Source organism: Sus scrofa, chromosome 7, assembly GCF_054392235.1.
Source record: "Sus scrofa isolate SSC_HxYL_T2T_F1_AM1 chromosome 7, Sscrofa_HxYL_maternal_Yorkshire_Landrace_v2.0, whole genome shotgun sequence".
Taxonomy (NCBI): Eukaryota; Metazoa; Chordata; class Mammalia; order Artiodactyla; family Suidae; genus Sus; species Sus scrofa.
In genome coordinates, this window is record NC_139389.1 from 51464928 (window position 1) to 51492250 (window position 27323).

Here is a 27323-nt window from a genome sequence, read left to right on the forward strand (position 1 = left end):
CTGGTGACCAGAACCATATAAAGCAGCCCCGAAGCCCCACCCACAGCTTTCTCGGCAGCGTGTGCTCTGGAGCGCGGGCTCGGCTTCTCCATTCTTTGAAATGAGCATAAGGCTTTCCTTTGCTTTCAGCGAGAGGAACCCTTCTTCAATTGATGCAAGACCAGGCAGACCTCTGTTGGGGCCAGACTCGAAAGGGTAGGTCACATTTCGCTGCCTTAAAAATCATCTGTGCTCTACCTTTTCATCTCGCCCTCCTCCGAACCCCCAGCAACCAGTAATCTCTTTACTGTTTTCGTATTTCTGCCTTTTTCAGTAAGTCATACAATTGCCATTAAGCAGTACATATGTAGCCTTTTCAAGTTGGCTTCTTTTACTTAGTAATGCACGTTTAAGGCTCTCCCATGTCTTTTCATGGTTTGGTAGTTCATTTCTTTTCAGCTGAATCGTATTCCGTTGTCTGGATGTATCACATTACTTATTGATTCACCTAATGAACAATATCTCGGTTGCTTTCAAGTTTTGTCACTTATGAACAAAGCTGCTATAAATATCTATGCCCATTTACGTATGGATATAAGTTTTCAACTCCTTTGAGTAAATACCAAGGAACACAAAAGCGAGATCATATGTTAAGAGTATGTTTAGTTTTTTAAGAAAGTGATGTTGGTCTTTTAGGAAACAGGGTTGTACATGGGGAGAGCTAGTTGAAGCTTTGTTATTTTTGTTACTCAACCTTTAATGTTTAATTAAAATTTTCTATTACTTTTAAGGAAATTTTGTGTGTGTGTGTGTCTTTTTCTAGGGCTGCACCCATGGCACATGGAGGTTCACAGGCTAGGGGTCGAATTGGAGCTGTAGCCACTGGCCTACACCAGAGCCACAGCAATGCCGTATCCAAGCCATGTCTGCGACCTACACTATGGCTCACAGCCACTCCGGATCCGTAACCCACTGAGCGAGGCCAGGGGTGACCTTGAAACCTCATGGATCCTGGTTGGATTCATTAACCACTGAGCCATGTCAGGAACTCTACTTCTAAGGAAACTTTTTAAAGTAAATATATCAAAGGTTTTATTTAAATTATTAATGAATAAGGAAATCAGTAAGAGGTTACAGCAGAAAATTCAAAGAAATACAAAAGTAATAAGAAATGTGGAAGTGAATTTATAAATCCTTGCAAAACTAGTCCTTTTACAGGGCAATAATCAGTTACATTCTATCAGATGCAGTTCCTGTGTGTGTGTGTGTGTGTGTGTGTATTTGCATTCCTATCCGTTTTCTACAGTTAACAAAGTCGTGAAATAGAGCAAAGACAAGGAAACTTTGAGATAACTTGGAAGACTGCATGAGACAGAACACTTGGTTAATATGCCAACTTAGAATAAAACTTAAAATCTAAGTTGAAGGGAAATAAATGAAAATAAAACCTTTTCTGATCTTAACACATTGAAAAATACCTGTGAAGAAGCAACAACAAAGGTCATGCATGATGGGAAATTAAGACCTTACTGATAGAACTAAAACACATGAATAAATGAAGGCACATACCATAGTACCAGAAAGACTACGTTGTTTAACGATTCTTTCTAATTTCTAAGCTAATTTTATCATCATGTGATTCTGATCAATACCAAATACTACTTTTAGCCAGCATTATGAAACTGAAATTCAGTTGTAAAATGAACAGTGAAAAAACCCAGAATTTTATGCAAAGGGAAAACAAATGGGAAATGGCACCATCCAAAGGTGCACATATCCTGTACTATAGGAATGAAAGCAGTGGTACTGGTGGAAAAATAAAACTGTGGTAAAAAAAAACACCAAAAATCCCAGTTCCCAAATTAAATATTTAATACAAATGTAGACATTGAAGCAATAATTAAAGGCTGTGCTATTACATAAAAACATCGGGGGAAATTGGCTAATTATTGGGGGGAAACATGTTAGATTCTAAAGTTAGATATGAAGGAGTTCAGCTCCTGACCCGAAACCTATGTGTGATCTTTCAGACCAGGCCACACATAGTTATAAAAGCTTTACCTGGCCAGCCTTCTGAGGGAAAGTCACACCAGACTTGGTGCACAGCCCATGCACTGCATTCTGTGAAGAGAGCTGCAGGCAAAATACCCATTTAAACCACACGCTAGCAAAAGCTCTAATATTAGTATCTTAGATTAGGTTCAGGGTCCTGGATATGGAAGACAATATACTCAAGGGAAAACAAAAAGGTATAGGGAGAAAAACATAAATATCCCCTCCTTTCCTGGCAGGAAGGGATAACTCCAAGCAAATTTTAAAATTGGCAAAGTTTGTTTTGGCCAACCCCCACCTCTAAGTCCTCATTTTCTTTCTCTCATTCCTGCTAATGTTTTTTGTCACTTCCCAACGCTCCAGTTCTAACATTCTGACTCATTTTTCTGTTGGTAAGTTTCAGAATGTATTTTAATTCAATTAACAGCTATTTGAAGAGCAACGTTAAAAATTGTTATACAACCAAGCTATAAACATTTCATTTGATTAATTTTAATTCAATTTAAAATTTTTAGGTTGAAATACATTAAAAAAATCTCTCTGAAGATCCCCTCCCCCCAAACAAACAAACCAAAAACTGCCTCTTTAGCCCTTGACCTCTTGTGTCCTTTTGAGGCCTCTCCTTGTTTCCAGGAGAATTTATGTGTTACAAATAAGATCTTTGCTAAAGAGATCAGGTACCCTTATTAGTATTTCAGCATGTAGAGACTGTGACAAAGGGATATAAAAAGCTGATTGGGAGAGGGTGCTTCCTTATTTACAGTTCAGCTTACCCAGACAGAGTTACTTTTCTGCCACTCGCCTTACACTATACCTGCTTTTAACTGAAATTATTCTTGACTGTTCTGTGCTTGGATGAATGGATAAACAGTCACCAAAGATCGTGGCTTGCTAAAACTGTGACATGTTCAAGGAGTTTGTGCTGTGGTGCAGTGCAGATGTGGCATTGTATCTGCAGCAGCTTAAGTCGCTACTGAGGCAGGGGTTTGATCCACTGCCCAGCTCAGTGGATTAAGGATCTAGTGTTGCCGTAGCTGTGGTGTAGGTTGCAGCTGTGCCTTGGCTTTGATCCTTGGCCTGGGAACTTCCATATGCCATGGGTGTAGCCAAAGAAACAAACCAAAAATGGTGACAGGTTCAAAACCTGTAAAAATAACAAAGCAGAAACTGTCATTGGTTTTAATCCCTTTAAGAATGGGCAATTTCTCGGAAAACACTCTAACACAGTAAATCATACTTCCCAAAACTCTTATTTAGTTTCGTTTGCATCAGAGTAACTTGAGGTATGCTCAGGGATGTCATAGGACACAGGTGATGGAGGTCAAAAGTAAATTTGGAAAATACTATTTCAATAGGACTGTGTCAAGCAAAAGACAGAAGGGAACTCTAGATGGTAAATTTCTTATTCACAGGCATGGGGCCAGGGAGTATAGACAAACAATTTGGAGCCTACATTTTATGTGTACTGGGAATGTCCAAAAGAATAAATGGATGGGAGTTCCCGTCGTAGCTCAGTGGTTAACGAATCCGACTAGGAATCATGAGGTTGCGGGTTCGATCCCTGGCCTTGCTCAGTGGGGTAAGGATCCGGCATTGCCCTGAGCTGTGATGTAGGTTGCAGGCTCGGCTCGGATCCCATGTTGCTGTGGCCCTGGTGTAGGATGGTGGCTACAGCTCTGATTAGACCCCTAGCCTGGGAACCTCCATATGCCGCGTGAGCGGCCCAAGAAATTGCAAAAAGACAAAAAAAAAAAAAAAAAAAGAATAAATGGATGGTGTATGCTGAGTGATTTGTGAATGACCCAGACATTGACCCAGACATAATTGTAAAAATGTGTATAAAATGGATTAGTAAGCACACATGCATTTTCTAGCTCTGTCAAGACCTGGGAGCAGTAATCTCTATGTAGTAACAAGCAATCTTGGTATTGTTGGGAAGGGGGAAGTTTCTCTTTCTCCCTCTCTTGAGTGTTTGTAGCTGGATAAATACTAAAATTGACACACGACAGATTGATAGGAGAAAAGTGAATTTTAATTAATGTGCACAGAGGTCTTATAGAAATGGGACCTCAGAGGTGGCAAAAGCAGACACATTTTATACTTTCTTAGAGAAAATTAATTTGAGAGGAATGGACGAAGAAACTTAAGCTTTGGTACTTATTAGGAAGGAATTTAAATTTGGGCTTGGGTAGTAAATTATAAAGAAGTCACAATGTGCATTTGTACGGCTTTCTCAACCCTGAATTGCTTATTGTTGATGAGAAGAATGCCTTCCTACCTCTTGGTACGTGGAGGGCACCTTTTGCATGAGAGATTCATTTCCTACTTTCAGAGAGACAGAGAAGGGTCAAAGTATCATCCTTACATCAGCCATTTCTAAGCGACTTTAATTCAAAATGATCAAAATGCCATTGAGGCATATTTTGGGGTGGCCTAACCTGGACCTCAACAGTGTCCAAACCTTGATTTTTAAGTGGCACTGTCTAATAATGCTCCAGTCTTCTTGGAGAAATGAGATTCCAGGGTGAGAGCAGAGAAAATATGAGTCTATAGCATCTGGAAATTCCAGAAAGCAAGAAAGTACTCAAGATAACAAAGGGATGCAAGAATCAATCTGAAAAAACAAAACAACACAAAACAAAAAAACAACTCCCATGGTCAAAGCTGGAGCAATTTGTGCAACAAAATAAATAATGTGGCATTAGATTACAGTCCAGAGTACAAACTAAATGTGCATGAGTGCATAGTGATAAAAAAAATAATTGCATGAATAAGTAAAGGGGGGAGAAGGTACAGCTCTTCCTTTCAGAAGAATTCCAAATCATATGCTTTAGATACTCTGCTCACCAGGAGGTAGAATATATCTACACCCCTCCTTCTGCCTCCTTGAGTGTGGGCTGCACTTAGTGATTTACTACCAAACTAGGTAGAGTAAGAAGAGGAAAAAAAATGATAACTTTACAATGAAGAAGGCTCACAGATAGCACTTTAATCAAATGATCTAGGTCAGCATCACCAGTGATGTCATTTTGATACCATGTACCTTCTAATACATTAGAAATATATTAGATAATGTCTTGTTACAAAGCTAACTTTTGACATAAACTATGTGTACTTGAAAAGAGTACCTCTTTAGGTACGCTTAGGGAGAGGTATGCTTTCATATATATAAATTCGATAAAATTTATTAAGTGTATTATTCAAATATCATGTGGCTTCTTGTTCAGCTAGATAAATTTTTAATAAGTAATATTAAAATTTATAAATATAGTTATTTGTTCATATTATGTTCCTGATAATACTGGTATTGTTTTTAAATATTTAGGTGTTTGTTCTGAAGATATACATATAATAGCCACAAATTAATTCATTAAACATCTATACGGTGCTTCCTATTTTCCAAAACTCTTCTTATGCTTTATGATTCATTTAATCCTTATACCCTATGAGTTGAAAACTAGATTTTAGTCTTACTAGGCCAACTTTTCTTGCACATGTCAATTTTTTCATAATCCAAGAACCTAGCACAGGGCTTTTGCATTAATAAATTTTTATATTTCTAGACTATTGTGAACAAATCTGGGATTATGAAAAAAAATCAATAAAAGTGAAAATATTATTATAGGTGTGAGGTGCCATATACACAATTCAATTTAGCATCCCAGGGCAGCAATTTAATATTCCCTTAATGCCTTCTGCTCAGTCTAGCTATTGGCAGACAGATCGTGTAGTCATATTAAATCTAGAATTAAAAAAAAAATTCTGATGTATTTAAGGATTCTTATGTAAATTTCTAATATTTTAGCATATTGCACTGTCAGCATTCTATTTATTTATGCTTCTCTAAACCCAAGGGATCACTGTTGAAGAGTTCAGTAAACAGTCATAACAGGCCAAAATATTTCTTTATCTCAGAGCAGCCATTTTGTAAACCACCTTATTTCAGACAGAGATTTTGGCTAATATTATCAGGACAGACAAATTTTTAAATGTTATTGACAGAGATCGATAATCTTCCAATCTTCCGGAAATGATTATTTTTGAAAATATTATTCTGTCAAAACAAAATTTAATTTTCCAGACATTGGGAGTTTGGGGTTAGTAGAGGCGTTTGAAATGGATAAGCAATGAGATTCTGCTGTGTTGCCCAAGAAACCATATCTGATCACTTGTGATAGAACATGATGGGGGGTAAGGTGGAAAAAAGAATGTATATCTATATATATATGAATAACTGGGTCACTTTGCTATATAGCAGAAATTGACAGAACATTGTAAATCAACAATAAAAAATAAAAATAAATAAATAAAAATAAACAAATATAGTTACCATATGCTTTTATTATAAGTCCATGAGGCAAGTTAAATGAGTTCCAGGAAGTCATATTTAATGATAAAATCGCTTGCTCTATGTGGAAAATCAGTTCTTAGCAAACAAAGTAGTTTTCTTTGAGAATGGAAACTATAGCATGTAAGTGAGCTTTCGGAAAGATTTTCTAATTTATAATACATGAAAAATGTTGTGTTTCATTATTATTACTTTTAATTACTTCATAGTAATTAATAGTTTACAGATACTGCATACATAGACGACTAAATAGAGAGCTGCCGGGGGCGGCGGCGGGGGGGAACGGCTTAAAATCCAGCTCAATTGTAATCTAGTCTTGCCTCCTTTGGCAAGTGCCAGTATCAACTGAAACATTAATTTCCTTATAACATTGGCAACATCATTTAAACATACTCTGATATATTTTACTTGTAACAGTTAAAATTTAATAGATGTAATGAAATGGTCTCATGAATGTGTGTATGTGAGAGTGTATGTGGGTGTGTATGTAGATTAAGTAGTAAGATGAATCATTGATAAAACGGTTGCTAGAGTGAAGGTATGTGAACATTCTTTGGAGACTCTCTACATATACAGTCACACAGATTATACTTGTAATTGTTTTTTTTTTTCCCAGGTGACAATATTCAGAGATCTCGGGTATGTGTTGACAGGGCTGTCTATAGTACTGATTCAGTAACAATTTGCCTGATATTCTTTTCACTATAACTTTCAAGTGCATTTTAAATATCAGGTGTCCTGAACTCTAGAATGCAGACAAGCTTTTTAATCCTGAAGCACTATACCCTTCTTTGGCAAGGAACCTCGAATGCCTGGATTTATCCTACAAAATAAAGAAGGACCTCAGGGAAAGGAAAAAATACAGAAATAGCAACCAATAATTTCTCTCTCAATTGCTTACCCTTGTCATATTCTCTCGATATATTGAGATGGCAAGATTCTCATTTTTACATCTTTCATTATGATGAAATCTAACAATAGCTTTAAAAATATTTGCATTTATCATATTTCTTTGTATTCCAAATGAACAATATTTATTATGAAGTTGAAGAAAACTGAAATTTCTACCAGTCTAGCTACAACTATGAGAAGCAAAAATAATCCAGGTGTTAAAGCAGAAGAGGTAATGCATAGGCCCCGTTATGCCTTAATCATTGAATAAGGCTTCTTTAAGCTCTCAAATTTTATCAACGTTAATCATTACTCTAAGCATCTGAGATGATAAGCATATGAGATAAGTCCTACCACAATGAGAATCCTGTGCTAAATCTCTAGAAAAGAAAAGGGCATGCAGAAATTTTGACAGGCAAAAGGCAGTGACTACAATTTATTTATAGTATAGGAAATTCTCATTATTCCTGGTAGTTATGTTCCATACCATTGCTGGGAACACTAAATTGGGGAATACTGAACCATTGCTCCTAGGAGAAATGCAAGGTTAGGTTCCTGTGAGCCTCTGGTCACATTTTTGTTAACCAATCAATACATAGCCTTGTTTTCTAAGAGTTTCTGTTTAAAGATTACTTTATCTAATCTGTGTTGTTGGTTCTTTAACCTTGAGCTCTCGGCCAATAGCATGAAACCATCTGAAATTTATCTAATACACATTAGGCTGTAAGGAACATCCTAGTCTTCTTGTACTTAGAAACACTAGATAGCATTACACTTCAGGGCCATTGTAAACCAAACACACGCACATGCACACACACACGCACGCACCCCCAAGCAAAAACCTAACAGAAATGCAAAACACGTGGCACTAAATAGATCCCTCCCTCCTCCCTTTTCCCTCCATCCTTCCCTCCCTCCTTCTTTTTTCCTTCCTTTCTTTTTTCATTCTTTCTTTTTTTCCTTCCTTCTTCTTTTCTTGGGTGCTTTTTGTTTTCTTACCCTTTTTTTTTTGTCCACTACGAGGTGACAATCAGATATCTGCAGCTGGTTGGATCTGTGTCCTTTGAGACACTTAGTTGTTGGCTGTTCATCTAATCTGCATAATGTCACCTCCACTGTTGGAGGATTTTCATGGTACACTCAGTTCTGCTCTAAGGTGACACATGTGTTGGTAAAAAATTGACCCTTTGTGCAAATTAACACAATAAAAGCCACAATGTTTAGGAGAAAAACAGGGCTGGGGCATAACACTCAACACTTAGGTCAGTAACACATTAGACAAACAAGATAGGAGCCTAGGAGTTCCCTGGTGGCACAACAGGTTAAGGGTCTGGCATTGTCCCTGCTGTGGCTCGGGTCATGGGTTCAATTCCTGGCTTGGGAACTTCCATGTCCTATGGGTGTGGCCAAAAAAAGATAAGAGCCTAATTAAAACAGTTGCATAGTTTTACACATATTAAATGATTAAGAGATATGTAAATGGTACAGTAGATGTATGGCACTTTGCATTGAAGGAAAAAAAAACTTTAAATTCTCTTGCTAAAGTAGGCATCAAAAGGGTTGCAGATTTTTTTTTACTGTGAAGAGGTAGAAGAGGATTATCTGAAATTGGAGAGAAGATGAAATCCCAGATGTGACTGGGTGTGGTTCATCACAGATAACCCAGGCGATGAGCTGGGGTAGAGCCCGTCAGTGATTGAGGGGTGTGTTGTGGGTGTGTGGGTGTGTGTATTTTGTGTGTTCTTGCTGTGGTGCAGTTAAGCCAGGTGCAATTCTCTGCATTCCCCTGGTGTTTTCCATGGATGAAATTGCACATGAGCAAAAGCAAATCTACGTTGTCTTCAAATTGTTTCTTAATGTATCAGTCAGATTGGAATAGTTTTGGATTTTTGACATGAGTATTAGAACTGACTTAAGGTGTTCGTGGACTGCAGTGTAATTGCATTTCGGTTCAGGTTTAACTTCTAGAATCCCCGCCCCCTGCCCCAAATATTCACTGGAACTAACTGTGACAATTGAATCTTGTTTTATGTACATGCTTTCATTTCCTGAATTTATTATACCTTGGAATATTTCTGCCCCCAATGCATGTATCTTCTCAGTACTCTGCTGTGTTCTTTCTGTTTCTACCCAGTGTGGCTTGTTATATTCTCAGAGCAGTGACCAAAAAATATGACTACACCGCAGGGGCATGGATCAGGCAGTCCCCCTTAAGTATACTTGGCACCACTCTCTCTTTAGCATTTCGCCCAACCTGTATAATTACACTGCCTCTGCTGGGCAAGGCTTTGTCCTCAGACAGCATCCCGAGACTGTATGGGCCTGAATGTTGGCCCCAATTCTGGGTATTTCATCAACACTGGGATTTCCCTGGATGCATGCCAGCACAGCAGTATCAAAACATCAAGGAGCAGAAACATGCTTCCAGTATTACAGCCAAATGAAGAACATTCATTCAAAGGAGGAGCCCTTTCTGGAATTAAACTTTCATCTAAAATGCCCTTCCTTCCCCTTCACCTGATTTTACCTCCCTCTCAATGCCTCGCTGACCTGCTTCCTCCAGTAATTCTTGATGTGCTGCTTCCACCCTCACCATGTCCACACGTCCCACCTGACCCAGTCGATCCACGTTTATTGCTTCAGCCACATGCCCTCCACAGCCTTGGGGTCTCCGCACATTTACCTTCCTTTCCTCTGGGCAGCTGTAGAGATGTTGGCAGGAGACACACATGTCTTTGGCAGAAGCTCCGCCTTCCTGTGCACAGTGACTCTTGATTGATTAGTCTCTTCCATAACCCACCATAGGAATACATTTCTCTTTGGTTGTTTTTTCTTTAACAGTTTGTTCTACTCCACTGATACGTTGGCTGTGGAACTGAAAGCCGCCAAAGTTGATTTATTTACTAGACACTCTCAATATATGTTGTAAAGACTCTTAAAAGTCACTTCTGCCAAATGCTCATCAAACTTAGACGTAAATATTTTTGCTAATGAGGAAGTCACTACTTGTTGAAGCAGCTCATTTAGCACTTAGACAACTCTTTCATAAAGAATAAAGAATATATTGTTTAATGAAAAGTAAAGAATATATTCTTTACTGAAGAATAAAGAATGTACTATTTAACATATTCTCAATATTTAATAAGATTAAAATTCTTCTTAGTATGGTACAAAATTATCTCTCTCTCTCTCTCTTTTTTTTTTTTTTTTTTGGCCACACCCAAGGCATGGGGAAGTTCCTGGGATCAAACCTGAGCTATAGCAGTGATAAATCCGATCCTCAACCACTAGGCTACCAGGAAACTCCCAGAATTATCTCTTAAGAGTACTCAACAATGCCAGTTCTATCCCTCAAAGACCTCCAGAATAATATAAATTTTTGTCTTCAAGACAACCTCTAAAATATATTAGGAAGGCTTTCTCCAGCAATTTTGAGTTCTTTCTTTACCTTTGGGTTTATGTTCATTTCCCCAAACTGATTTTCAAAAAAACGTAAACATGAATCCTTTCAATGGTTGTTTCTTTGAATTTTAAAGTTTGTCTCTTTTTTTAAGCCACAGCATCCAGAATTGTTTCTGAAGATTTTGTTTTGATCATTCACAATACTTGGCACAATGTCAACCAATAAAAAGATAATTAAAATATTGATTTTTTTGTGGTAGTTTTCCATATGATGGGTTTTAGAATTGCCCTCCCAGGAAACGTTACCTCTCCGATAGAAGCACTTATGGATGATTTGAAAACAGTCACAATATTTTCAGGAGATTTCCATTCCCTGCTTTAGGTACTTCTACATATTCTGTGTGCTTATAAACAATCTTCCTTGCAACTTTCTTTTTTATTTTGGTTTGACTAAGAAATGACTAGACTCAAATGTCTAGTAAAAGTAGAATTGGTAAAACCGCTAAATACCTCTTAAAGTATTGTCATTCAATTATACAGACTACGAAGATCTTTCAATTGGTTTTTCTACATGAAAAGAAGCTGTAGACACACATGTCTGTATGAGGTCCTGAGTTAGATTTCTAGAAGCCATGACAACCTAGAATCTAGCTCAGCTCAATGAATAAGCTACACATTCTCAGCAAAATCTGTTGTAATGTCTAAACATTTTTGTCACCTAGTAATTTACCCCCTCACATAATCTACCTCACCATTTTCCAGCCACTCAACAAAAACCCAGACACATTCAAATTTCTCTGATGGATGTTCTATACTTGTTTTCATATGGGTATATCTATTATTGACAAAGGAAAAAAATTCCTCAGGCATGATCTAAACAGTATAGAAAAGAAGAAGTCACTCAGAAAATAAAATTATATGTGAGTAGAGTTCCAGACCTTTACTAGAGTACGGTGGTAAAATGGAAGGCCAGTAACATTGAGAAAAGTTGTAAGGGAAAAAGAATATTCAAATTTTTGAGGAGAAAATGTGAGTAGGCAGCACTGAACAGTAATTACTTAAATCTTTGTACACTCAGAAAAGAATGAACTAGTCTGAAAGTGTGGCATAATATGGATGGTCATTGTAAAAAGAGACGCTTTTCCCAAATCCATCAATACCTCTGTGAGGTCAACTTAGTTTCTCTTCCAACATCTAATACTTGCCTTTTATGAAGGGAACCACCGCCAGCATGCTGACTGGCCTCTGATAAAGATGTGTATGTGTGATTGAGTTCTGGTGATTGGCTCAGTCACTTGGTTTTTATCAGGCTTATTCACATCACAGTGATCCTAGGATTGCCTAGGTCCTTAGAACATAGCAAGTTCCAAGGTACAAACATGTTTTCGATCTGTGTTGGTGTCATATTTCCTGTTGTCCCGCTGACCAACTAACGCAACATGGCCAACCCACATTTAGGGGCTGGTGGTGGCATGGAGAAGGAAAAAATTTTTTCCTTGTGGAAGGAAAAAATTTGTAATGGTTTTTGCAGTCTACAACATCCAATTCACCTAGTGCCATGAATCAAAAAGGCTTTTTTTTTCAGTGTTATTTCGCCATAAAGCAAACATGCATATATATGTAAGTCTATCACATTATCTTTATTTTAAAAATATTTGTATGTTGCTGTAATGTCCCATTTTTCATTCACTGTATTGATTATTTCATACTCCTCCCTCTCTTTTTTTTTTTAATTTTCCAGCTGGTTTTTATTTTTTCCATTATAGTTGGTTTACAGTGTTCTGTCAGTTTTCTACTGTACTGCAAAGTGACCCAGCCACACATACGTATATACATTCTCACATTACTCTCCATCATGCTCCATCATAAGTGACTAGATATAGTTCCCAGTGCTATACGGCAGGATCTCATTGAGCACAGAACTTTTTTAGATAGTCATTTTGTGCCAGTGGGAAAAACAGGAGTTTCTGTGTTCCTATGTGCAAAAGGCTATTTAGATGATGTCCCAAACAGATATATTTTCCCATTTATTTGGGGACTATTTTGTTTGTTTGTTTTATTTTTTTTTAATTTTTTTATTTAAGAAGTGTGCACATATTCCATAATTATTTTTAATTACAACAATAATAAAAACTCCATTAATGAAACAAATCTTGTTAGAAACTATTTAAGAAAACTTGGTAGAATTCAAATTGGAAACAGTTTGAATTGACAATTCTGAGTGCATGGTGGTAAGAAACTATCTATCATACAGTAATTAAAGAACATTTTAAATCTTACCCTTCAGCTGTATCTTCATAGCTCTTTTATAATTGTAGGTAACTAGCTAGTTAACTAATTCCAAAGCAACTATATTCATCACTGTATACAATTTTCTTTTCATGTTCAATAATATCTAATGATTGGTTTGTATGGTTTAGGAAGAATGCCTGTTCTTTAAATTTTTTTTTTTTTACAAAATAAAATGCATATATTTAAACACAATTACATTCACACAGATTATTATATCATGGATCTTAAGAAATATATTAAGCGACTCCCTTTGGGGAAGTGGAATGGAAAATATGCTGAGACAAATAGGAAATTTATTCTATACTTTATCCCATTTTGTATGGCTTTCATCTTTACTATTTAGTATTATCTATTACTTTTCAATTTTTCTTTAAAAATTAGCATCATATTAAAATTGTGTGTATTATGCAACTAAAATTTATAAAGAAGAAAGCCTTATATACCATTAAATATTTTATATAGCATAATAAAAAGAATAACAACTGGTAAGTAAGAATAACAAAAATAATACACCCTCTGAAAATAAGTAAAATATAAAATGCATAAGTTGGTTAAAAAACAGTGTAACTATATAAATATGTCCTCACAATTTGTTACATCTCATTGATTCTTCAATAAAGGCATTACAGCATTCTAGGTAATGTGATAAACAAGACATTATAGACTTTACATTGTACCATGGAGAGAAATGGTTATTCATAATACAATTGTAGACCTATATTATAATAATAAATAATATATTTGTACAGTTGTGTTATTTAATTATAATTATCATAAATTCTTTGATGGAGAGGAAATCAGAATCAGATGTAAGAAGACTTCAGCATTCCAAGAATGATGTCAAATGACCCCCTTCATGGTGGATTATGCACTTATTTACTATGAGATATATTTCTTCTTCAGAGATTCCTTGTTTGTGTATCAATTGTAGATTTCTGGTTTGCAGTTATTCTGAAGTTTTGATATAAGAGTCTATATGTATATGAGATTGTTTTAAGTTGTTGTTCTCTTAATTGCAAGTTCATCTCCAGTGTCCTGCATTTGTACCCACCTCTTCTCATGATTTCTGATTTTGGTGGTATAATCGTGCATGGATGATTTCATATCTTTACTGTATATATACCTTTACTGGTGAGCCTTGTCATTTGTGGAATTTTTGTTTCCTGTACTCCTCCCTCTCTTAATCAATCTTACCAGTGTCTTATCAATTTTATCGGTCTTTCTGAGAACCAGTCTTTTAACTATTATATGTGAATATAAATTATTATCTTTATAATAATTTTTACATGTTTTGTTAACATTTATTTTCTTCTGCTTTCTTTGAGTTTAATTTTCTGATTCGTTTTTCCTAATAATTTTTCTATTAATGTCCATACTTAGCAGTGTAAGCTATGTTATGTTGTTGTAGTGAACAACCTCCAAATCTGAGTTGCTTAAAATAATAAAGTTGTATTTCTCACTATAATTTTATGCCTATCAGGGGTCAGCTGGGGCTTTCTTCTTCAGAATCATTATTTTCACTTTGTGTCTTCAGTATACCGAAGGGTCAGCATGTTGTAATTGTAAATTCTAACTTTGTCTTGATATATTTGCATTTTTATTGAGATCAGAGCCTTAACCAAAATCTGTGAATGAGTAGGTGTAAAAATTCAAATATCAGGAAGGATTCAGGGTAAAAAGCTCAGAAATTTCCTTAAATACTTGAAAATATTGTCTTTTGATTGGGACATGCTATATACAGCTTGTTCAAGTTTGTGTCAATTTTGGATTATTTTTTATGGAGCATTTTAGATGGCAAGTACCTGGATTTTTGTCTTCTATTTTTTTCTGTGTATTATGCCAGAGGCCTAGCGGTAGATACCTGCTCCCATGAAAATGCCAGCAATCCTCTGCTCTGTGTGATTTATAAGGAAAGTATTTCAGAAATGGTAAAGCATGTAGACAGCATTTTTAGAACCACTCTGTGACTCCCTAGGGCAAATTTTCAGAGGCTTCTGAGCCTGACAGCTCCTCTGTGAGGGGATTCTATTTTGCAGACTCCTGGGTACAACCAAAATGCCTGAAGGGGCATGGCCTACATAAGATGTAATTTGAAGGCTGTAAATTAGTTCTAACAAAGCATATAAGATTGCTGGATCCAGTATTCTCTGCATATTGCAAAATTAATGCTTTGGGGCTTTCTTTTAAGCTTGGATAAATCTGGGTAGAGATTGGGTTTTCTTCTATGCAGGATATCTTCCCAACAATTACTTACGCTCCACCTTGTCTGGAGGGAGAAATTGAACCTTAGGGGTATGTCCTAGTCCATCATGCAGCTTAAAGTTCTTGCTGGGGCACAAGATTCGTCTCTTAGATTATATACTTTGTGTGAGTTACTAGAAGCACTCCGAGTATGGCTACCTAGATAACATATCCCAGCTTCAATTAAATGTGTGTGTGTGTACACATATACATATGTACACACATATATACATGTATACATACATATGCATATATATTCATATAAATACATATATACATACATGTATTTTACATATATGCATACATATCTATTTACATATATACATACATATACACATATATACATACATTTGTAAATGATAAGATGCTCTTAATGTGTCCCTCAGATTGACTAAACTTTTAAGTTTTCTTCAAGGCTATAAACCACTGATCTTCTTTTCCTTAGATCATTTACTTAAAAAAATTTTCAATTATAAATTCTTTCTCTGCTTCTTTCAAATGTAAATCTTTTCCCAGCTTCTTGCTAGTTTTACAATCCAGGAAAATCTTTCTTAAGGACTTGGAAGCCATCCCTTTGAAATGTGAATATCAAGAAAGACAGGGGCCCCCTCTCCCAGTCTCTGTGAGAGGGGGTAGACCTAATTTCCATAAGGAACGATGGCAAACTCAAGTGGCCTCCTCACGTTAATCAGAATCCTCACTAATAGCCTCCAGGACTTTTCTACTACCTCACCCCAGTGCTTAAAAATTCCCACACTTTTGGGAGTTCCCACTGTGGCCCAGCAGAAATGAATCTGACTAGTAACCATGAGGATGCAGGTTCAATCTCTGGCCTTGCTTAGTTGGTTAAGTATCTGGTGTTCCTGTGAGCTGTGGTATAATTGCAGACATGGCTCGGATATGGTGTGGCTGTGGCTGTGGCTGTGGCGTAGGCCGGAGGCTACAGCCGGGATTCGACCCCTAGCCTGGAAACTTGTATATGCCACAGGTGTGGCCCTAAAAAGACAAAAAAAAAAAAAAAAAAAAAAAAAAAATCCTCCATTTTTGTTTCAGGGAGTTAAGTTTAGTCTCTTTCTCCTGTTGCAGTCATCTTGAATAAAGTCTCCCTTGCCTGTTTAACTTTTCTGTTGCAGTATTTCTTTGACATATCCCGCTTCTATTATGTGAGAATGAGATCTTCCAAGATGCTGAAATAGAAAATTTCTAGCCCCTTTACTGCCTGTTCACAGAGATATTTATTAGAACAAAGATGTGTGTGTGTGTGTGTGTGTGTGTGTGTGTGTGTGTGTGTGTAGCAAAGTAGATGCTTTTGGGTCTGGGTGGGAAGTCAAGGGAGAGAATCATCATTATTTGAATTAGCCCCATCATCATCCTGTCTGATATGTACCACCTTACTTTTATTGGGAAGGGAGCCAGGCTTGGCCTCAAGTGCATATTTCTTGTGCATTGCAAAATGACTCAGGTAAATTGTTGCTAGATCACGTTTGCTTGTCTTTGAGGGCAGTAAGTAGCCTGTGTTATTATTAGATTTCACTCAAACTGAACACTAGATGTTGACTGAGCTTTTTTAGTCAATGAATAGTGGGAAAATCCCACCCAGTGTATCTCATTGATCAAACTGGAGGCAATATTGGATAAGGTATTAAAAGATCATCTCTCAGGATCAGACTCATTCATTCTTATATGCATTTTCCAACGAACCCAATATGCAAACTTCCTTTCTATATCCTTCAACTGAGACAGAGACTGTCTCTCCTTCTTTGTAGAAATCTCTGCTGATCTTGGCCCACATCATTTCTAGTAAACTTAGGGAGTTTATGTTGTTTCCCACTCACTTAGTTACAGACTTGTGATAAAAATGCTTCAATGTTTGGGCACATTAGATGATGACTGATTAGTACGCTTTAATAGTTACTTGAAATAGGACCGTTCCATGTCTATGCAAGCTTGTCTTCAAGATGATCATGACTAGTTCCTTCTCTCCCTGTGAAGAAGTGAAGCCTCTTCCTCTTTTCCCTTGAATCCAGGTTAGACTGAATGGCCTGGTTGGCCAATAGGATATGGAAAGGTGGCATGCAGCTTTTAAGATTAGGTCATAAAAAGCTTTGCAACATAGCCCTTGGTCTCTTGATTTGCTCCTGGAATTCTTACTCTGGGAAGAGTAGTCAATGCTATGTGAGAAATCTGTCCTTGCTGTGAGATCTTCATGAAAAGGCCAGGTTCTTTGAGATACAATGTGGAGAGAGAAATATGAAGTCTCACCTCTTCTATAAAGCTGCCCTTGAACAGCCTTATCTCCTGCTGCTGTCTTCTCTAAAATTGAAAAAAAAACAAAAAACAAAAAACCAACCTCCCCCCCCAAAACCAGCTTTACCATCTGTTCCATCTTTCTGGCAATCATAAATGAGACGTTTCATGTTATTATTTTTTTCATGTCAATTTACCATGTGTAATTTGAGTTTTCTCTTGTAAAATCTCCTGAAGTTGGTTGTAAAATCTTTCTGTGAAATGATCAGGTCCAAACCTTGCTGTAGAACAGTGCCATAACCATATTATATATTTTGAATTTTTTTTTTTTTTTTTTGTCTTTTTGCTATTTCTTGGGCCGCTCCCACGGCATATGGAGGTTCCCAGGCTAGGGGTCTAATCGGAGCTGTAGCCACCGGCCTACACCAGAGCCACAGCAATGCAGAATCCGAGCCGCGTCTGCGACCTACACCACAGCTCACGGCAACGCTGGATCGTTAACCCACTGAGCAAGGGCAGGGATCGAACCCGCAACCTCATGGTTCCTAGTCGGATTCGTTAACCACTGCACCACGACGGGAACTCCTATTATATATTTTGAATGGATAAAAAGAGGAAAGATACCTGTAGGAGAAAAATAAAAGATCAAGGAGATAATTCACCTTTTTATGAGTTAAAGAGTCTTGTCTTTCTTCTATAGTTTGAGAACTTGCAGTCTTAATATTAGGAAATATTAGGTATGTTTAGTTTGGAGAGGTTTGGTCTCATTTGTTGCAGTTTAAATGGGTCATTTTGTTGTGTTCATGATTAAAATATGGTCTCAGTATTTTAATAGAAAATCAGCCTTGGAAAACCAGCTGAAAAGTGATTGGTCTTTAATTGGAATTATTTATAGTTACAGTTCATCTTTTAAAACAATTTCAGTATTCCAACAAATGAGAACAACTTGAAATCAAGAAACTCATTTAAAATGTCACACACAAAAAAATTATTTCCCAATACTAAACAGAAATGTAAACATTCACTGGTGCTGAAGGAGGTTAGTAAAAACAGAGCATAGGAAAAAGATGAACCCTTCCAGAGGGAAAATAATGGGTTTAGGTTAATATCCATCCTAAGAACAAATGTTGATCTATCAACAAAGCAAGCTTGCAGCTTAGGTTCATTCACTGAAAAAAAGCCTTTGCCATCTGAGAGTCTTCTGACAGCTAAGTGCTTGCCAGTGACCATGGAATTTGTCCAGTCCATCTGCATCTAATTATTTGTCCAAACTAGCTTTTACATTTCTTGAGTAATACCTCACTTAGAATTCCTCTAGGCACATTACTCCATTATCTAGTTAATCACACTATCAGAAAGCTGTTAAAAATTCTTGTAAAAGTCTCCCATTAGTTATTTTTTTTTATAAACGATTTCAACTTAGCCAAATAACTCTTCCCCCTTGACTTTCTAGTCTTTCACAATGTGAACATCCTATTTTCTTTACAACTGAACACATCTTTAAAGCAAAGTTTCTTTCCTTTCCCCTCCATTTCACACATTAAATTCCCAAAAGTTTTTATTTTATTTTATTGTAGTCCTAAAGAAGTGACCCTGGTTATCTTGCAATAAGAAAGCAGATTGTTTTCCCATAAAATTATTCATGATGACCATTCATTAGTTAGATAGTTGTTGCTTCGCTTTCTCTAATAGGTTTTTTTGTGGTTGGTTATTCATTTCAATGCAAAATACACTCACACACAAGGAAAAAATTAGTAATAGCATAATTAATATATTTAAAGATACAGGAGCAAAGAAATGATAAAAGCCTGAAAAAAGGAGCCTCATTGAAGTACTCCGTTACTAGTTTTAAAGAGATTTATTTATAAACATATATTGGAATAAATAAAAATTAACCTACTTCACCTTCAATGAAAGATATTAAACTAAGATGTATTTGTAGAAAAATACATCATTTAGAATCAAAACAGTGGATATGTTTGTTTTTATTCAATAATGTTATCTGTTATATTTTTTGGTGGCTAAATTACCATCATTTAAGTTTTTTTGCCCATAATTGCTCACCTTTTTCACTAAAATGTATATGAACTAATGTTAGGTTAAACACTATCTGAATTTTGGATGAACGTATAGCGTAAATCAACTCTCCTTTTGCAGGAAACATGGACTCGCTGCACATGCTGTAGTAAAGCCATTGTCTGCTTTTAGAAATAATACTGATAATATGGCCATGCATCTATCTTTCTGTAGTGCTGGAATGTACTAGGAAAGGGACTTCAGTGTTATTAGTTTATTTGAATGGTACAATGATTAACTGGGTTTGTATTATAATCTTCATTAGTCAATATGAAAACTGAGGCATGGATGGTTTTGATCAAAAGCCTATATCCTGTAATAGGCAGAACTGGAATCTAACTCAGGGATTCTCAGCGTTAGCCTAGGGCTTTCTCAATTATATCATGTGATCTCAATGTATTAACTCAAATTGTTGAAACATAAATATACACTTGTGTTTACTGCTTGATGGACTGAGATGCAGAATGTAAATGTATACATTCACAGTTCTTATTTTGAGGACTTTGAATTTTCTATAACAGATATAAAACTTAGAGATAAGGGTTTTGTTTTGTTTTGTTTTGTTTTTTGTCTTTTTGCCATTTCTTGGGCCGCTCCTGTAGTATATGGAGATTCCCAGGCTAGGGGTCCAGTCGGAGCTGTAGCCACTGGCCTATGCCAGAGCCACAGCAACGTGGGATCCGAGCTGCATCTGAGACTTACACCACAGCTCACGGCAGCACCGGATCCTTAACCCACTGAGCAAGGCCAGGGATCGAACCCGCAACCTCATGGTTCCTAGTCGGATTTGTTAATCACTGAGCCACGACAGGAACTCCAGGGGGTTTTTTGATGGTTGTGAAACTAAACCTTATTAAGGTATAACTTACATAAAAACAAAAATGCATCCCCAATTAGTGTATGTTTTGATGCGTTTTGAGAAACATACACAGCCAGGTAACTCCCACCACTGTCAAGACACAGAACCTTTTCATCTCCCCCCAGAAGTTCCCTGTGGTCCTTCACAGTCCATTCCACCTCCTCATCCTCAGCCCCAGGCAATCACTGATCTGCTTTCTGCCGAGGTAGACTGTAATCCTCTTTCTAGAGTTTCATATAAACTCCGTGGTTTCTACTCTTCTGCATCTGACTTCTTTCTTTCAGTTTAATGTTTGTGAGATCAAATATATGTTGTGGGGTTTATCAGCAGTTCATTTCATTTTATTGCTGATTAGCTTTCCATTGTGTGATACACTGATGTGTTTATTCACTTACCTATGTATAGATGGCTATTTGGATTATTCTCATATATTGGCTGTGGGGAATAAAGAAGCTGTAAACAATTGTATACAGGTGTCTGTGTGGGCATGTTTTTTTTTTTTTTTTTTCTCTAGGGCAGATTATCAGGAATGGAATTGCTGAGCTATAAGGTAGATATATTTAATTGTGTAAGAAATGGTTAAGTGGCTTTTTTGGGGGCTGAACCCTTGGTATATGAAAGTTTCCAGGGTAGGGGTCAAATTGGAGCCATAGCTGCTGGCCTGCATCACAGCACAGCAACACCAGATTTGAGCCACATCTGCAACCTACGCCACAGCTTGCAGCAACGCTGGATCCTTAGCTCACTGAGCAAGACCAGGGATCGAACCAGGGATCGATACCAGTCAGGTTCATTACCCGCTGAGCCACAACAGGAACAGCCTAAGAGGCCTTTTTAAAATGGTTGTCACTTTACACATTCACAAGCAATATAGGTAAGGAACCAGTTGTCAACATTAGCATTGTTGGTCTTGAATTTGAGCCATTCTGTGGAACTTAGAGTGGCAGCTTGATATGGTTTTAGTTTTCATTTCCATGATGACTAATGATACTGACCATCTTTTCATGAACTAATTGGGCATTTTGTTCATCTCCTTTTATAAAATGTGCATTCAAATCTTTTATTCTATTGAAATTAGGGTGCTCTTCCTATTATTGAATTTTAGGAGTTATGTATTCTAGGCAATTTCTCTGTTAAATGTATGCATTGCCAATATTTTTATCCAGTCTGTGGCTTGCCTTTGCATTTCATTAGGGTAAATATTTAAAAAACAGTAGTTTAAAATTTTGATGTAGCCTAATCTATGAATTTTTTATTGTTTGTATTTTTTATGTTCTATACAAAACATTTTGCTTATTAACCTCAAGGGCATGAAGATGTCGTTTGATTTCTTCTCCTAGAAGTTTTATAGTTTTATTTTATTTTTAGGTCTATGTGTCATTTTTGAGTTAAATTTTGTGTATGGTGTGAATTAAGAACCCAAATTCAGAGTTCCCCGTCGTGGCGCATGGGAAACAAATCCGTAGGAACCATGAGGTTGCGGGTTTGATCCCTGGCCTTACTTAGTGGGTTAAAGATCTAGCATTGCCGTGAGCTGTGGTGTAGGTCACAGATGAGGCTTGGACCTGGCGTTGCTGTGGCTGTGGTGTAGGCTGGCAGCTACAGCTCTGATTAGACCCTATCCTGGGAACCTCCATATGCCAAAGGTGCAGCCCTAAAAAAATTAAAAATAAAGAACCAAAATTCATTTTTTTCCATAAAAATATATAATTGTTCTAGTCATATTGTTTAAATGGAAGCAATACTTTCCTCATTGAATTACCTTGGCAACTTTGTAAAGATAAATCTCTATCTATCTATCTAATCTAGACTCTTGATTCTTTAATACTGATCTATTTGTCTATGCTTAGATGTCTTGTCTTCCCAATTGGATGCCTTTTATTTCTTTGTTGGATTGCTGTGGCAAGGACTTCCAATACTGTGTTGAATAAAAGCAGTGAAAGTGGGCATCCTTGTCTGTTTCCAGATTTTTAGTGGGAAGACTTTCAGCTTTTCTCCGTTGAGTATTATAGTGGTTGTGGGTTTGTCATAAATGGCTTTTATTATGTTAAGGTATGGTCCCTCCATAGCCACTTTGGTAAGAGTTTTTTATCATGAATGGATGTTGAATTTTGTCTAATACTTTTTCTGTATCTGTTGAGATCATCATGTGGTTTTTGACTTTTCTTGTGTTAATGTTTCTTTTTGACTTTTCTTGTGTTAATGTGATCACTTTTTGATGTGATCAGCATCACATTGGCGTGATATATCCAGAGTTGAGGTATATCCTATAATCAGGTAGTGTAAACTTCTTATAGTTTTAAAAAATAAAAACTACTGGAGTTCCCGTCGTGGTGCAGTGGTTAACGAATCCGACTAGGAACCATGAGGTTGCGGGTTCGGTCCCTGCCCTTGCTCGGTGGGTTAAGGATCCGGCGTTGCCGTGAGCTGTGCTGTAGGTTGCAGACGCGGCTTGGATCCCGCGTTGCTGTGGCTCTGGTGTAGGCCGGTGGCTACAGCTCCGATTCAACCCCTAGCCTGGGAACCTCCATATGCCGCGGGAGCGGCCCAAGAAATAGCAACAACAAAAAGACAAAAAAAAGTAAAATAAAATAAAATAAAAACTACTTATCTATTCTTTATATTTGGCATTACAATATATATTTTAGAGTAAACTCATCAATTTCAACAAGGAAACCTGCTGAAACTTTGCAGCTTGCATTGAGAGAGATTTCTCTCAACTGTATTTTTTAGTTTGCATTTTAACAGATTTTGCACATATTTTGTTAAATTTATCATTAAGTACTTCATGTTTTGATGTAATTATGACTGGTATTTTAAAAATTTCAGTGTCTTCTCTTTCTCTCATCTCTATATCTCTATCTCTATACTTAAACATTGCTCTGGTATCTTTATTTTATTTTATTTTATTTTATTTTCCCACTGTACAGCAAGGGGGTCACGTTATCCTTAGATGTATATGCTCTGGTATCTTGTAGCATTTTGCTAGTTTACTCACAAATTCTGGTAGCTTGTTATAAATTCCTTTGTGGATACACATACACTCTTCTGCATATGTCATTTGTTAATAAAGGCAGTTTTAATCCTTTCTTTCTGATCTCTGTATGTTTTTATTTTTGATTTATTAATTGAACTGGTAATGATAGGAGTGGGAATCATTTCCATCTTACTAATAGTAGAGGGAAAACCGTCACTTTTTCACCAGTGTAAGTGTTGCTTTAGCTATGAGTTTCTCATCGAATCCTTATATCAAGTTGAGAAAGTTCCTGTTATGAGTTTCTTGAGAGATTTCTGTTATTATTTTATCATGAATGGATATTGACAACTATTTCAAAGCCTTTTCCCCGCATCTTTTGTTATAATTGCAGTTTTCAGAAAAGTCTATTAAGGAAAATTATATAAGTTGATATTCAGATGTTAAACCAACCTTGTATTCCTGCTATAAAAAAAAATCTCAGCTGTGATGCCTCATATTTGCTAATAGTTTATGGAGGAATTTGTATGTTTTTGAGGACATTCATTCCAAGTTTTAATTCCTTGAAATTTATTTTTTGGCTTTTAGTATCAGGGTAACATTTACTAACCTCTGTTGTCTGAAAAAGTTGTGTAGGGGTGTTAATTTCTATACTTGGCTCTGAATATATGTGGGATTGTGTTCATTGTGGTAAATTTTATAAACTACATATGTAATTGCTAGCCATATTCAGATTATTTTTCTGGAAGAGGTTTATTTTGAGTTTGCTTTTGAAATATGCACTGGATATAGAATTTTAGGCTGTAGTCATAGTGTTCAGCACTATTAAGCTGTTATTCTGTTAATTTTGGGGTTCCATAGTTTCTGTTCAGTGATAATATAGTTTTGCTAGTTTTGTTTTCCTTCCATACTTTGTATTCTTTCCTCTGGCTACTGATAAGATTTTCTCATTATCATTGATTTTTAACAATTTTTTCTTGATGAGTTTTCTGTTTTATAGTTTGTTCATTTGCTAGATACTGAGTTAGCACTGTAGTTTCATTCAAAGTGGAGAACATTTTAGTCTACTCTTCAATTCTATTTTGTTGGTTTCTCCTGCCCCCACCACTTCCATTACGATGTACACTGGATAACTTAATTTTATTCCATAGGTGACAAATGCTCTGGTAATTTTGTTTTATCTTTCTTTTTTATTTTTAACAGGCTCATTGCTGAGTCTCTGCTGATGTTTTCTTGTATAACATCTAATTTGGTGTTAATCGTGTATAGTTAAATTGTTCATTTAAATATATTTTTTATTTCTATGAGTTCTAGTCTTTATTTTGTTCTTATTGTGTTTTACATACTTTTATATATTTATAGTAATTATTTAATGTATTTGCTAATTCCATCATTTGTGTCATTTATGGGTTTTTTTTTTTTGTTTTTTTTTTGTTTTTTTTTTGCCATTTCTTGGGCCGCAAAGAAGCAAAGGATCCTGTATGCAGATTTCTGAAGCACTTTTCTGCATAGCTTCTTCTTTTCCACAGTTCTGCCCCCTACAACTCCAGCTGCCTCAGCTTTTCCTATTTCCTATTTCCATTCCTCACCTCTGTGAGGTTGCTGGTTTGTTTGGGTTTATGACTCTGTGTGTACATTCTTGACATTATGCCTATGCACAAGCCAAGAGCCTCACACATTTCCCTTCTTTCAGGGATCTCTGTCTTAAGATGCATTTTGTTAGTGTTTGTTTTTGCTTCTTGTTTTCTGTATGTTTACAGCAGGAGGGTAAATATAGTTTTTTTTTTTTTTTAATTTTTTTACAGCATCATGGCCAGAAGCTGAAATTATAGTTTTTTAAAATCAAAGTATAATTGATGTAAAACATTTTATTAGTTTCAGGTGTACAGCATAGTGATTCAGTATTTTCAGAGATTATACTCCATTAAATGTTATTACAAGATAATGGCTATAATTCCCTGCGCAGGTTGTTTTTATATCCCTGTCTAGATCCATGTGAAGAGATATAATTATGGAATTTTTTAACCTCTAAAAGAGAAAAGAAATTTGCTGGAGAATTCAATATTCTGTTAAATACTGATTTTTCTGGGCAATCAGATTTATACCAATAATTTCACTTAATTGTTAATCCCTCTGATGGAAAATAGAAGTTATAGGCAACCGAATGTGAAAAACTAAGATTCAAGTAATGAATGCTATGCATAAGTCAAAAATGGCCCTGTGATACTAGAAAGAAAATTGAAAATTTTCAACATCATGTCATTAACTAAATTAGTTCATTGGACCTGCCCTGGAGATTTCACCCCAGCTGAGACCCCTTGTCTAGTCCAGGGAGCTGCTTCTTCTAATGGGATACGTGCAGCCAATAATGAAACTGATGCTAAGACTGGAGTAGCACAGGTGGGTACCTAGTTCACAAATCAACTTATCAGCCCATTGTGGATGGAGACACAACATATATGGAAGTCTTGAGGTAAAAGGAAGGGAATTGGAAAGAATGAGAGGAACATTCAAGACTTTGAGACCAGGGGTGTGGTTTGGACTTGGAACTGATGTAACACTCCTTTTCAGTCCTTGTATGGGCTTGTCTGGTTGTTGCCATGGTTATTGTCAAGGTCCTGGTGCTGGTAGTTGTGTCATTTAGCATGCTAATGCATTACTGTGAGAGTATAATGAGTCTCAAGGTCCATTGGAAGTCAGATCCTCAGCTATCCTGGACCTGTGTGGTTCTAAGCAGTTTTTGTTTGTTTGTTTGTTTTCCTCCCTCTTTGCAGCTTCCTCCTGAAACTTAGATAAGAGTAATTGGTTTCTATTCAGTGGAGGAGTAGGGATATGATACTGGGGTAATAGCCTTGGTAACACTGCCATTTTCAGAAATGCTTTGGAAGAGTTTTCAGATTTGTTTCAAAAAAAAAAAAAAATAGAGTTTAGAACACTTTCAAAGAGTATTCTGGAGTAGTCCAGAATGGTGTTAAAGGGATCTATGTCCTTTATTTATAAATGTTCACAGATCTAAAAGAAGGGAAGCAGAAAATATAAAATGGAAAGAGGAATTGCCCACTTATAAAATCTCCAAATGTGGCTCAACATTTCACAAAGATTTAATAGCAAATAAACCAGCTAGAAATGAAAACTAAACTATGGCTTGCTGGATATAATAAAATGATCTGATTATGCCAGAAGTAAAGAAAGATATTAAAAATGTGCCACTTGAGGGTTTAAAAAAATAATAAATGCTTGAAAGGCAAAGAACTCTATTTGCCTTGGTTTTTAGAAAACACTCAAAATATTGAAAATTTATGACAGTCCTTAGTCACTCTCAGTATATCATCGTGTGACTGCTAATTTGTGAATATTATCAAAGGAAAGTCCTGTATTCTCTTTGATATAAACCTTGTAATATTTATAATGTGGTGACCTAGTTTGGACATGGAATTCCCAGATAAAATTAATGTCAGAAGAATTTTAAAAGTCCCTTAAACCTCTGTAAATGATCTAGACATTTCTGATGTATTTATTTCTATGTATTTATAAAAAAATCAGCTATGACTCAGGAATCATAATGAGCAAAAACTCTACAGTAACCATTAGAGAACAGAATAAAGAGCCATAAGAATGTAGATTGATTCTTGTCAACTCATAAGCTTTTATTTTTATGTATATGCAAAGATTAGGACATGTTTTAGGTATGTGAAATCAGCAGCATGGCACACATTGAGTCCAGACTGATTCTTAGAATTTCATAAACCTTTGTTTTTATTTATATGAAAATATTAGGCTGTGCTCTATAGATATGTAAACAACATAATACATCCTAAAGACCTTGCCTATTACAGCTATCTATCCCTTGGACCAGTAGCCACAAATTATATTCCTTGCCTCAGAGCAGTTGTAGCTTTGGATACATTAAACATCTATTCATCTCAGATGTAGTTCAATATATATTAAAATTCATTAATATT

The 27323-nt window shown here is 36.2% G+C and overlaps 1 long non-coding RNA gene across 1 annotated transcript in view; it reads left to right on the plus strand.

Annotated features, from left to right (window-relative positions):
* Window positions 1-44: 44 nt before the first annotated feature.
* LOC146401576 (uncharacterized) overlaps window positions 45-27323 on the plus strand; it is a 265815-nt gene continuing 238536 nt past the window's right edge. The window contains exon 1 of the long non-coding RNA XR_014810255.1: window positions 45-195. This is a non-coding gene — a long non-coding RNA (uncharacterized LOC146401576). The remainder of the gene's footprint in view (window positions 196-27323) is intronic.